This window comes from Gossypium raimondii, chromosome 8 (genome assembly GCF_025698545.1).
Source record: "Gossypium raimondii isolate GPD5lz chromosome 8, ASM2569854v1, whole genome shotgun sequence".
In the NCBI taxonomy this organism is placed as follows: Eukaryota; Viridiplantae; Streptophyta; class Magnoliopsida; order Malvales; family Malvaceae; genus Gossypium; species Gossypium raimondii.
The window spans coordinates 5,399,053-5,412,779 of NC_068572.1; positions in this window are offsets into that span (position 1 = coordinate 5,399,053).

Sequence of the window (13,727 nt, forward strand, 5' to 3'; positions counted from 1 at the left end):
CATCAGACCACTCAACGTTGCGATGTCACTTATTATGTAGGCCTCGTTGAGACGATGGGGTTTATCGTTTCTACTAGGAATCAACCTGTAATTTTTTTTAAACATTATTGTAACACCCCTATACCCAACCTGATTACTAGATCAAGTATAGAAGTGCTACATTGATTTTTAGAAACTCTAATAATAATATCTTAATAAAAATATCATTATAATTTGTACATATTAGTTTCGTTGTTCTAGTATATTGATTATTGGTATTTGAGATAAGACGAAATAAAAATTTTCAACCATTTTTACATTTAGAACAATATGCTAAAGTGAAAGAAAGGCCATTATGAAAAATAGGGAGTGTGACTGTGTGAATTTCAGTAACTGTTAGAATTAAGTGACCCGAATATTTATTTAAATAAAATATTGTGGTAAAATAAAATAAAAGTAAAATCCATATAGAACTACAATTCTTTTATTTTACTTTAGAATAAGGTTTTTTAAACCTTATTAAACTCCATCTATTTAATATTGGAGGCCATAGAGGTTCAGTATGATAAGGAAGATCTAGGGTTGATTCTACTTTGTTCGTTGCCCCCGTCTTGTTCAACCTTTAGAGACACGATTTTATATAGCCGGGAGGCTCTCACAGTTGATGAAGTTTATGATTCTTTGACCTCGTATGATAAGATGAAACATCTTATGGTTAAAATCGACTCTTAGGGAGAGGGTCTCATTGTTCGTGGGAGATAAGATCGGAATGATAATGATGATAGTGGAAAGACACAGGAACAGAATTCTCGCGGTAAATCTAAGGGTAGATCGAAGTCTTCAAATAGAGGTAAAACTTGTAACTTTTACAAGAAAAAAGAGTACATTAAATCTGAGTGCTATAAGCTACAGAACAATATCAAAAGGGAGGTTGCGAATCAAAAGGAAAAACAACCAGAAAATTTTGGTGAAGCTAATGTTGTAGAAGACTACAGCGATAGTGAACTTCTAGTCGCTTCTGTCAACAATTCTAAAGTGAGTGAGGAGTGGATCCTTGATTCGAGTTGCACCTTCCACATGAGTCCCAATCAGGATTGGTTTACAATTTACGAAATATTTCTGAAGGTCTTGTTTTGATGGGAAATAATACTTCGTGTAAAATCACAAATGTTGGAATAATTAAAGTTAAGATGTTTGATAGAGTTGTCAGAACACTTAATGACATACGACATGTTCCAGAATTGAAGAGAAATTTAATTTCATTGAGTACTCTTGATTCAAAAAGGTACGCAGCTGAAAGTGGGGCTTTGAATATTTCCAAAGGTTCCCTCGTTGTGATGAAATGGCAGAAAAAGACTGCCAAGTTATATGTTTTGCAGGGTTCTATTGTTACTGGTGATGCAACTATCACTTTCTCTTCCTTTTCAGATGATGATATTACTAAACTTTGGCATATGCACCTAGGGCATATGAGTGAGAATGACATGGCAGAATTGAACAAAAGAAGACTTCTTGATGGGTAAGGAATTTGCAAACTGAATTTCTGTGAGCACTGCATTTTTAAAAAGCAAAAGAGAGCTTGATTCACTAGAGGAATCCATAACATGAAAGGAACGTTGGAGCATATTCATTCTAATCTGTGGGGGCCATTCAGAGTGCATTTGAGAGGTGGAGCTAATTATTTGCTAACTTTTGTTGATGATTTTTCCAGAAAAGTTTGGGCGTTCTTCCTGAAGCAAAAAAGCGATGTGTTTTCTGCATTTAAGTCTTGGAAAACTATGATTGGAAAACAAACAAGAAAACAAATAAAATACCTCCGTACAAACAATGGCTTAGAGTTCTGTTCTGATGAGTTTAATAAACTGTGCAAGTCAGAAGAGATCATGAGACACTTAACAGTTCGTCATACTCCATAGAAAAATAGTGTTTTAGAATGAATGAACAGAATGATCATGGAGAAGGTTCGATGTATGTTGTTGAATGCTAACTTATTGAAGTCGTTTTGCGCTGAAGTAGCCTCTACTGCATGTTTTTTTATCAACCGATCTCCATCCGTTGCCATTGAGAAAAAGACTCCACAAGAGGTATGGTCTAGTTATCCTACTGACTATTCTGATTTAAAGATCTTTGGGTGTCCTGCTATGCTCATGTTGATAATGGAAAGCTGGAACCGAGATATATTAAATGTGTTTTTCTTGGTTATAAAGCTGATGTAAAAGGGTATAAGTTATGGTGTCTTGAAAATAGAAAATTTGTGATTAGCAGAGATGTTGTTTTTTATAAAACTACTATGCTACCTAACTTATCTCTTAAAGTCTCTTCCAATAAAGAAAATCAAAAGTAGGTGGAGCATCAGATTAATCTAGAATCTACAACAGAGTCGACTCATCAAACCAGTACAAAAATTCAGAATAGAGTTGTTTTTTCACCACAATACTCTATCGCCAAAAACAAAACTAGAAGAGAAATTAAACCTCCAAAGAAGTATGCCGAGGCTGATCTAGTTGATTGTGCTTTAAATGTGGTTGAAGATATAGATGCAAACCAAGAGCCATATAATTATTCTGAGGCGGTTAGTTGTGAAGACTCATAAAAGTGGATGTTTTCTATGCAAGAAGAGATGGAATCACTCCATAAAAATAGAACATGGGATCTTGTAAAACTTCCTAAAGGTAAAAAGACTGTTCGTTGTAAATGGGTGTTTAAAAAGAAAGAAGGGACTCCAGGAGTTAAAGAACCCAAATATAAAGCAAGGCTTATTGTAAAGGGTTACAGTCAAATTCTAGGAGTGGACTTTACAAATATGTTCTCTCTAGTTGTGAAGCATAGTTCAATTCGAGCTTTGCTTGGTATTGTGGCCATGCATGATTTAGAGCTTGAGCAGTTAGATGTAAAAATTGTATTTTTGCATGGAGAACTTGAGAAGAATATTTACATGCAACAACCAGAGGGTTTTACAGTCTCTGAAAAAGAGAATTGTGTTTGCTTGTTGAAAAAGTCCCTTTACGGTTTGAAACAGTCACCAAGATAGTGGTACAAGAGGTTTGATTCCTTTATGACTTCTCATGATTTCAAAAGAAGTAGTTTTGACAGTTGTGTTTACTTTAAGAAAAAAAATGATGGTTCTTTGTGTATCTACTCATTTATGTTGATGACATGTTGATAACAGCAAAAGATAAAAGAGAGATAAGAAAGGTCAAAGCCCAACTAAGTGAAGAATTTGAGATGAAAAATTTGGGAACAGTAAAGAAGATACTTGGTATGGAGATTCTCAAATATAGAAAATCAAGTAAATTGTACCTAAGTCAAAAGGGGTACATTGAGAAAGTTCTTTGCAAGTTCAATATGCAGAGTGCTAAGCCTGTTAGTACTCTTTTAGCAGCCCATTTCAGACTTTCATAGGCTTTGTTTCCACAATCAGATGATGAGATTGAGTACATGTTACATGTTTCATACTCTAGTGTAGTGGGATCTTTCATGTATGCTATAGTTTGTTCACGTCCAGATTTATCATATGCAGTAAGTACAATCAGCAAATACATGGCGAATCCCGGTAAAGAACATTGGAAATCAGTTCAGTGGATTTTAAGATACTTACAAGGTACTACTGATGTTTGCTTACAGTTTGGAAAAACTAGATATGGAGTCATTGGGTATGTTGATGCTGATTTTTCTGGAGACCTTATTAGAAGAAGATCTCTCACAGGTTATGTCTTTATAATCGGATGTTGTGCAATCAGTTGGAAAGCCACTTTGCAAACTACAGTCATTTTTTCGACCACTAAAGCTGAGTATATGGTGATTATTGAGGCTTGTAAAGAAGCTATTTGGTTGAAGGGACCCTTTAGTGAACTCAATGAAGACCTTCAAAGCAGTACAATATTTTGTGATAGTCAGAGTGCCATCTTCCTTACAAAAGATCAAATGTTTCATTTTGTTCATGATATTATTGCTCGTGGTGATATTGTTGTGAGCAAAATTAGTATTAATGAAAATCCTGCAGATATGATGACTAAGTCACTTTCTATAACCAACTTTGAGCATTGCTTAGACTTGGTTGGTGTTTATTGTTGAAGTTAAACCCTTAAGGGGTTTTATGGAAGAGGTGGAGAACTTGTTCGTTGAGAGTTCGCGATGAAGAACTTGTTCATTGAGAATTCGTGTCAAGGTGGAGATTATAAGAATTAAGTAACCCGAATCCTTATTTAAATAAAATACAGTGGTAAAATAAAATAAAAGTAAAATCCATATAGAACTACAATTCTTTTATTTTATTTTAGAATAAAGTTTTTTAAACCTTATTAAACTCCATCTATTTGATATTGATTAGAATAAGGTGTTTCAATTTTACTACATTCCTATTAGAATATGGTTTTACAAGCCTATAAATATACATAGTCTATTTCTCTTGTAATCATTTGAATTCAACATAGTGAATTTTCTTCTCCTCGGCCCGTGGTTTTTTAGGGTTTCCACATAAAAATCAGTGTGTTCTTTATTTTTATTTCTCTTTTCTTTGCGATATATTGTCATTATTGACATTCTATTTTTATAGTACCCATGTTTAAATTTGAAATTCAATGGATAATTTGCCAAATTAATTACTAAAGTTTACCTAGTCTAACCCTTATTCACATCTCAAATTTTAAGCCAATTTAATTCAAATATTAATCGTAATTAAGCATTCCAAAATCTAATTTTCTTATATCACTTAATTAACATTTTAAACTATTTCATATGAATTAAGCAAACATCGAGTTTCACATTTAAGTCTCATCACATTCAACCTTAATACACACACCTAGGTACATGCCATTTACTGATGTGATGAGATGAGGTGCCTTCAATCTTCAAAAATCCATTTTTCCTCTACTTTTAACCTACGCGTACAAACACGCATTAAGCTATTGCTATCTTAGTAAGTACAACTAATATTTAGATCATAATCTATATTGTAAATTATAACTTATTTATTATTACTAGAGGTGATCATGGGCTGGGCTGGGTTCGGGCCGGGCCCAGACAAATTTTTAGGCCCGAAATATGGGCCTAAAAATTTGTCCAAGCCCGACCCGAGAGAAAATTGCTAAGCCTGAGCCCGGCCCATCCCGGCCCATATTAAATATATATAATATATATAATATATAAAAAATATATATTTGATTAAAAATAAAAAATATATATTTAATATATAATTTGGGCCGGGCCGGGCCGGGTCGGGCTCGGGTAAAACTTTTTTGTCCCGACCCATTTTCTAAACCGGCCTAATTTTTTTGCCCAAACCCATATTTCGGGCCTATATTTTTATCCAAACCCTCCCATTTTTTGGGCGGGCCGTCGGGACGGGCCGGGTAGCCCGACACATGATCACCTCTAATTATTACTACACAGAATCATTTAAATGACCTGTTTGTATTCATCATACATAATTTACCAATCGATTCACTTATTCTTACAATTAGGTCCACTTTTATTATTATTTACTCATTAAACACCAACTAAACATATTGATTTAATTATCATCTATATAATACTAGAATCACATGATTTATTTTAAAATTCTCATGTATTCCATTTAGCTAAAAGTTTGGATAATTTACTTTACTTATTTCAACCATATATTTTCTTCTCTCTTTTTTTCTCAATTTCATAACTTTTCAACACATATAATCTATATGATTCAATAATCACTAAAATAGTTTTGTACCTTTTTCAGAGGCCCAGTAGACTTAATAGAACACACAGGATATACAGAACAGAACAAAACATCGTCGAAACGGATGAACAGAGCACAAATGTGCTAATCGATGAGCACTGACATGCTAATAATCAGAGAGCGCGCTAAAATTCCTTAATGGCATGCCACTAATATTCCAATAGTTCTTATCTTTTTTACTTGGGCAAGTCATAATAAACACACGTCACTTTTACACTTTTTACCATTTAATCCTTATAACAATACTTCGTATAATTATATCTTCCTTTTTGATTAACACATGTAACTTGTCTCAATATTTAATAATCTTCCATAATTCCACTAATAATTCTTATTATACATTTCACCTATCACTTTTACTTATTTTACAATTTATACCTCATCATGACATTTCATGTAACAATAATACATGTAACATGTTTCACCAATTAATATAATTTCCATAATTCATCACTAATCTTTATCAATTCTTTCTTTCTCATGTTATTTTACACTTTTAACACACTAATCATTGTCTTTCATTTTTTTATCAAACATCTGTACATTATTTCACATATTTCTCTTCACATTTACTTACATAAATATATAGTTCCATCAACTTTTACATCCTCTATAATTTAGTATTTTTTCATGCACTCTAAATCTTTTCTCACATCTCTTTCAATTTCTTTATCACATATTACTTAATAAATACAGTCAATTTATTATCTATTATATTTAATCATTATCAAGCCTTATTCTTCACTTATTCTTCATTACTTAATAAATACAATCAATTCATTATCTATTATATTTAATCATTATCAAGCCTTATTCTTCACTTATTCAACATATAAATTTGTAATTAAATATCATATTAAAATTATATTCATTTTAACAATTAACTTCATAATCAAAACAAGTAAGATTCTAGTTGTACTTACAACTCAAAATATGGAATCAAGCTTTCTTCCTCTTCTTCCTCCTTTAGCTCCTCCTTTGCTTTAACTCCCTACTTGTTTCTCACTTCCCTTCACTTTTTCTTCATTTTTTCATATCAAAATACACAATATTTACACATCATAATCATGTTCACAGATCATATTTCATGTTTTTCAAATAAAACCAGCATGTATTTCAAGAGAAGTTTAACTTTCTTACCTTAATCACTTGTATTCAACACTAATTGCTATTTTCTCTCTCCTCTAAGACAATTATGGATGCATTTCTTTTAACAGTTGGGTAGTTACTACACTTCTCTTCTAATTTTACTCACTAATCTTGAAGAAATTTGGAAGAAACTAGCTTAATTGATTTGTATTTGATGAAAAAGACTAAATTGAAAGAAAAATAAAAGTTGAAATGGTGTAAAAATGGTGGCTAACGTGAAACACTATGGCTGATGGCCTTTTATAGCCTTTTTTTCCTTTCTTTTCTCCATTTCTCTAGTTTCTTCCATCAATTTATCTATACAAAAATATATTTTTATGTTATTTACCATCTTACCCTTTCCACTTAATTACAATGAAGCCATTACTTTTCATAATTATCTTTTAATTCTTTTACCATTTTACCCTTCCACTTTTCTATAATAACACCCATGTGTCCTATTTCCTTTAGTATATTTTCACCTCTAGTCTCTCCTTCTTTTCATCAATTTAATTTAATCCTTCAACACCCAATTTTCTCACCTTGTCCCAATACTTTCCATTAGTTTAATCGTTTTTCCAAATAAATTTATATTAATATTTATACTTTTCCAAATATCTTATGTCTATCTTTTATGTCTCATAACTTTTAAATTTCTAATTTCGACTTTTCTCAAAATTTCGACTAATTTATTATATATTTATCACTGCTCAAGACTCGAGAAAATTTTTTGGGATGTTACAATTATCATACATGTTCAAGTCATCAACATCCAATACCAATACCATTCAAGCAACTTCTCAAGTTCATTAGTACATTAATCATTAAAATGTCTATGTCATATTACTTATAAACTATTTACCTAACACATTTCGTTCAACCACATGTAACATACATGCTACTCCACGTTTACCATTAGCAAAGTACCCTTTCATTTCTTTACAAACCATATCATAACTCATTTAGACCATTTACATATATGTTATCCACAAATGACCATTTGCAAGAATATCTCTTATACTTAAAAATTTTCATTCAACCTTAGTTCAATTGTAACACCCCTTATCCGTATCCGTTGCCGGAATAGGATACGAGGTATTACCAGATTTTACTGATTTTTTTTTAAACTCAATATAACCCATTTTATAAATATCTAATCCTCCCTGCAAATTTTAAACCGAGACCAAGCCAACACAACCAATCCATTTCAACATATTTTCAAGATAGATTTATTGTATTTATAAGATAATCTCATCACATGCCAAAACCAAAATTTGTTAGCCATACCAATGGCTAACCATACATTCATTCCACATTAACATCTACTTTACTAGCTTATACATGCCATTGATTTCCAAAATAAAGTTTCTTTATGTACTGAGATCTTGAGGTTGATAGTGTGATGCTTCTCCGACCAAATCCGACCTCTAAGCTCTTAACACTACAAAACAGGGGAAAAAGAAACAGGGTAAGCACTTTGTGCTTAGTAAGCTCATGTAACAGGAATTATACTTACCTAATATTTTTAATACAATGCAATAAACATTCATACATCCATTCAACACATTATTCCCCTATCATGAACAAACTCAACATTCAAGTTAGTTCAATAATTTCCATGTATCAATAATATATATATCATGATTGATGAGCTCATCAATTCCATGATTTCCATTTCCTTGTTATTTTTTTTATATTTATCCCGTTGAACTACTTGGAATTTCGATGGATTTTCAGAGGTACACTTTAGTGTACAAATCCGGGTCCGTCAATTCATATTCATGTGCGCACATTTCCATTTCAGAGAGCACACTCCCGTGAACCTCATCCTTACAATGGGATTACGGTCAAGCTAAATCCTCGTAATATAAACTCATAGAGTATTGTCGGGATTACCGTCCGTGCTAAATCCCGCAACGACAATTACTCTAATGAGCTTGGATCTGAATTACCATCCAAAGCTAAATTCAGACCCTAATTCGGATTACCGTCCGGCTAAATCCATTTTCCACATATTCTTGGAGGGCTATATCGAATAGGATCACCCGTCCGGGCTAGATCCTTTTTACCGTCAATTCCTTTTCAGAGATCCATCGAATTTTCCTTTCATTCAACCGAGATTTATTTCCTCTATTCATCAAGAATATCAATACTTCATCATTTATCATACGATAAACATCCAAATCATATTCACATCAAGAAAAATATATTTCAAGCATTTAAGAATATAACTCAAGTTACATGAACTTACCTCGACACTTGTTCGTAACCAAAAATCTACTAATCCCAAACTTTTTCTTTCCCTCGATCTTGCTTCGTATTTGAATTTTCCGGATCTAAATAAATAAATTTGATCATTAATCTAATACATTTCATGTTCATGTGTAAGATTCTCTATAATTCCATTATTATTTATAGTGCATTCAAAGCTGTCTCACTGAGTCACATTCACTAAATTATTTATATCTTGAGCTACGGAACTCCAAATTAAGATCCGTTAATTTTCCCTGAAACTAGACTCGCATACCTTCTTACCATAAAATTTTAAGAATTTTAGGCCTAGCCAATAAGTACAGTTTATTCTTTAAAGTTTCCCCTGTTTCATTGTTTGACAGTTCCGACCCCTCTTCACTAAAAATTAATTATCTCATTGTACAGAATTCGGATGATGTTTCCATTTATTTAATATGAAAATAGAATCATTAAGGATTCTAAGCATATAAATTATAACTATAATAATTTTTGTATAATTTTAATAATTTTCCAAAGTCAGAACAGGGGAACCCGAATTCATTCTGACATTGTCTCACAAAATCTATTATATCTCATGATTTACAATTCCATTGATTAAACCATTTCTTCTATGAGAAACTAGACTTAACAAGTTTTAATTTCATATTTTATTCATCCTCTAATTCGCTCTATACAATTTTTGGTTAATTTTCAAAGTTGGACTACTGCTGCTGTCCAAAACTGTTTTAGTGTATGATGTTAATTACCATTTTTCCCTAAACTTTCAATAAATGATAATTTCATCCCTGCTCAATTAACCTCTCAATTGAGCTGATTTTTCTCAATTAAAACTTTATCCCATCACTTTAAACTACTTTATAAGCTTTTGAAATCAGAATTTCAATACTAGTCTTTAATTCCAAACTTTTTCACAATTAGGTCCTATAAATCAATTTCTATTGAAATTACCTAATAAAATCATCTCATAAACAAATTAAAGCTTCAATTTCATCCTATTTCATCATAAAATTCCAGCACATATTCATAGAAACTTTCAAATTCATTCATAAAATCAAAAACTAATGAATTTAGTAATAGGACCTAGTTGTAAAAGTCTTAGAAACACAAAAATTACAAGAAAAAGGCAAGGATTAACTCACTTGGTGCAAAAATTATGAAAAACCAGCTTGAAGAAACCCTTAGGACGTTTTTGGCTGATGAGAATGCAGAAAATATGAAGAGAATTCTAGATATTCCACTTTAGTCCTAACTTTTAAAGCAATTTTTGCAATATTCCAATTTTACCCTCAATTCTTCAATTCTCCTGATTTTTCTCAGCGTATGCCGCCCAAAATATCTTCTTTTGGGGTTATTTTCAATTTATGTCCCTCCTCATTTAACAATTGAGCTATTTAATCCTTCTAGTAACTTTTACACCTTTTCAATTTAGTCCTTTTTACGTAATTGACTATCCAAACATTAAAATTTTCTAACGAAATTTTTATACCATATTACTAATATTTCATAATTATTTATAAAATTATTTTTGACTCGGTTTTACGAGATCAAAGTCTCGATACCTTATTTTTACCCAATTTCTTCAATAATTTCTTTTTCTAACTAACCACTAAATCGGTAAAATTTTTCTATCGTTAGTTTCATACGATTTTCCTATCATATCAATATTCATGCAAAAATATTAAAATAAATTTCTCTTTAAATCAGATTTGTGGTTACGAAACCACTATTCCGATAACTTTGAATTTGGGCCATTACACCAATACTTAATTTACCTTTCATGACACATCAACAATCTATTCAATCAAAAAATAAGACCAAAATACATTTAATTCTATCATCAAGCATAGTCACCTAAGTTTTATGCATGTGTATTCAAATTTGCCATACCATTTATACTTTAGTACCTATGTGAAATCCATATATATATATATATACACATATGTACATATATACTTTGAATTGAAAAGATAAATTCATATAAGTATAATCCTAAATAAAAATGACTAAACTAGGTACATGCCAACCTAATTACAAAAAAATGCATATAAACTTTGCTGAGTCGGGAATCAACTTCTGGATGCTGGAACTGATAACACTCTAGAATAACGTATTTTTATGTATTAATTATGTATTTATTCTGAGTATGATCCTGCTAATTTGAGCTATTTATGATCTTTTATCTCATAGGGACTAAATTTGAGGCAAAAGCAAAATTAAGGGCCAAAAGTGTGAATTTAGAGATAAAATGGGCCAATGTGCGACACAAAGAAAAGTTGGTGCTAAAAGTGCAAGCATGGAGAACACAAGGGTTGAAATGTAAAAAGAAGAGATTTTATTCTATCAAACTCTATTTTAATTATATTAGGATAATTAATATTAAGATAATTATTAAGGATTATCTAATTTTAGGATTTTATTTTATTTATCTTTATTTATCTTCAATTAAATGTATTTATCTTTTAGGAGTTTAAGTAGGATTAGACTATCTCCCCTAGCACTATAAATAGGGGGTGAAGTAACTCAAAAGAGATCCATCTTTTTTTTGTAAACACTCTCTCCCCAAAAGTTTAGGCTTTTGTTCTTCTCATATTTTCTTTCAATAAAATCTCCATTTTTATTTTATTTATTTTCTTTTCCACCATAACCATGAGCCACTAAACCCATCAGCCTAAAGTTGTCGATATTCCCCAAAAAGGGTTCTTAAGGTTTAGAGTCCGTACTTAGCCTCCTCGTCGAGTATTCATCATTTCTCCGCACTACGGGGCTGGGGCTTCCGTCCATGTCCCTTAAGAAGTAAGCTTTTCAACGTATGCAAAAGTGACCACTTTGTATGTTTTGGGAAGGTTGCACAGTCGGTTTGTTAGCTTACAGCGTCAGAGGTTGGCGAGCCCAAGAGACAAAATGACGTGGGATTCGCCATTAAGAAGCATTTATCTAGCATAAGATGAACCCACAGAAGCGATTGTTGGCTAGAGTCAGGTTCCACTAAATCGTAAGTCTAAATCAGGTTCCACTAAATCGTATGTCTAAATCCTTGGAGCTGGTGGTCGTAGGCATCTTGTTCCACTATAACTGGCTTATTCGGTTTGGGAAGGATCATATAAAAGCCGAGGATTGAACCCTTGGCGGAACGAGACAACTGGAGGCTGGAATCTCCCATAAGAATTTCTTTTCTCTCAACTCTATTTTTAATTTCTCGAATTTTTGATTCAGAATTCTTAATTCTATTTTTATTTTATTTTTTGTTTCCAGATCCAAACCTTTAATTCTGTTATTTTCTTATTTTTTTCCAGGAACGTAGGTTTTCTTGGGCAAGATTCTGCTTGGGACTTCACGAAACAAGACATTGTGCAAATCCAGTCCCTGAGGATTCTACCCTACTTCCCTTTTACTATTACTTTTCATTATTTATTAGGGAATAGGGATAGGATATTTTTGGTGCTTTCAACAACCGCATCAGGAACTGTGCTCGAACTATCGAGGATCTACTGTATCGAACATTCGGGTTACTTGTCCTTGGATCTCGTCTTTCCTTTCTCTCTCGACTTTCTCGCATCATTTTTAGCTACGAATTATAATCCGACAATACATAGCATTAAATTCTAGGCTAAATCACAATTGATTACAAAAACACACACATTTTACAGTTTATTCAATTTAGTCCCAAAAACTAGGACTAAACTAACTTTCAATTTAAGACTCCAAAATGAAATTTGATTTCACTATTAACCATTAGGGACCTTTTATTTCTTATTTCTACAGTAAATTTTACATTTTATTCACTTTAGTCCCTAATGTACAAAATTGTCAATTAGCTTTACAATTTAGTCATTTTCACTTCTAAACTTAAAATCTATCAATTTAACCTAAAACTTTCAATCATCAACAATATAAAATTTAAAAACTTTAACAATTTAACAAATTGGTACATGGGTCAGCTAAATCAAGCTCCCCTGACCTCAAATCTATAAAAATTACAAGAAAATAACTAAGGACTTACTTGAATTTTGAAGTTAAAAGCTTGAATTCTTCATATCAATGTCATCCTTTCTTTTCGTTATTTTGGTTTGGTTGGGGAGGATGAATTTCCTCCTTCTCCCCACCAAATTGCACTTATATAGTATAATTAACTTAGTTAATTAAGTAATGAATCTTAGTTTAATATATATAATACTTAATTTATTTGATTTAATGATAACATGTGTCGTCCACTTCCTAATGTTTAGAAATGATATATTTTCTATTTTTAACCTTTTTTTATTTTCAATTTAAGTCCTCAAGCTATTTTATAATTAAAAATCTATAGCGATTGGACTTTACAATTTAGTCCCTGGACCTCAATTAAGCCCTAATTCGGCTAAATTACTTGTCCAAAATTCAATTCACCTATATAATAAATTTGTAAATATTTTTATTTACTATTTACGAACTTGTTTTACAAAAATAGAATCCCAAAACTACATTTTCTAACATCATTGGAAATTGGGTCGTTACACATTGAACTCATCTCAAGCATACATTCTGAGCCAAGTACAAGACCAAGGTATCCTCAAAAGTCCTCTTCTAATGAGACTCGACCACATAGAGGTTGATCTAATGAAATATGCCAGTTTTATGAGCACAAAACTGAAAACTATATTTCATTGGAAGA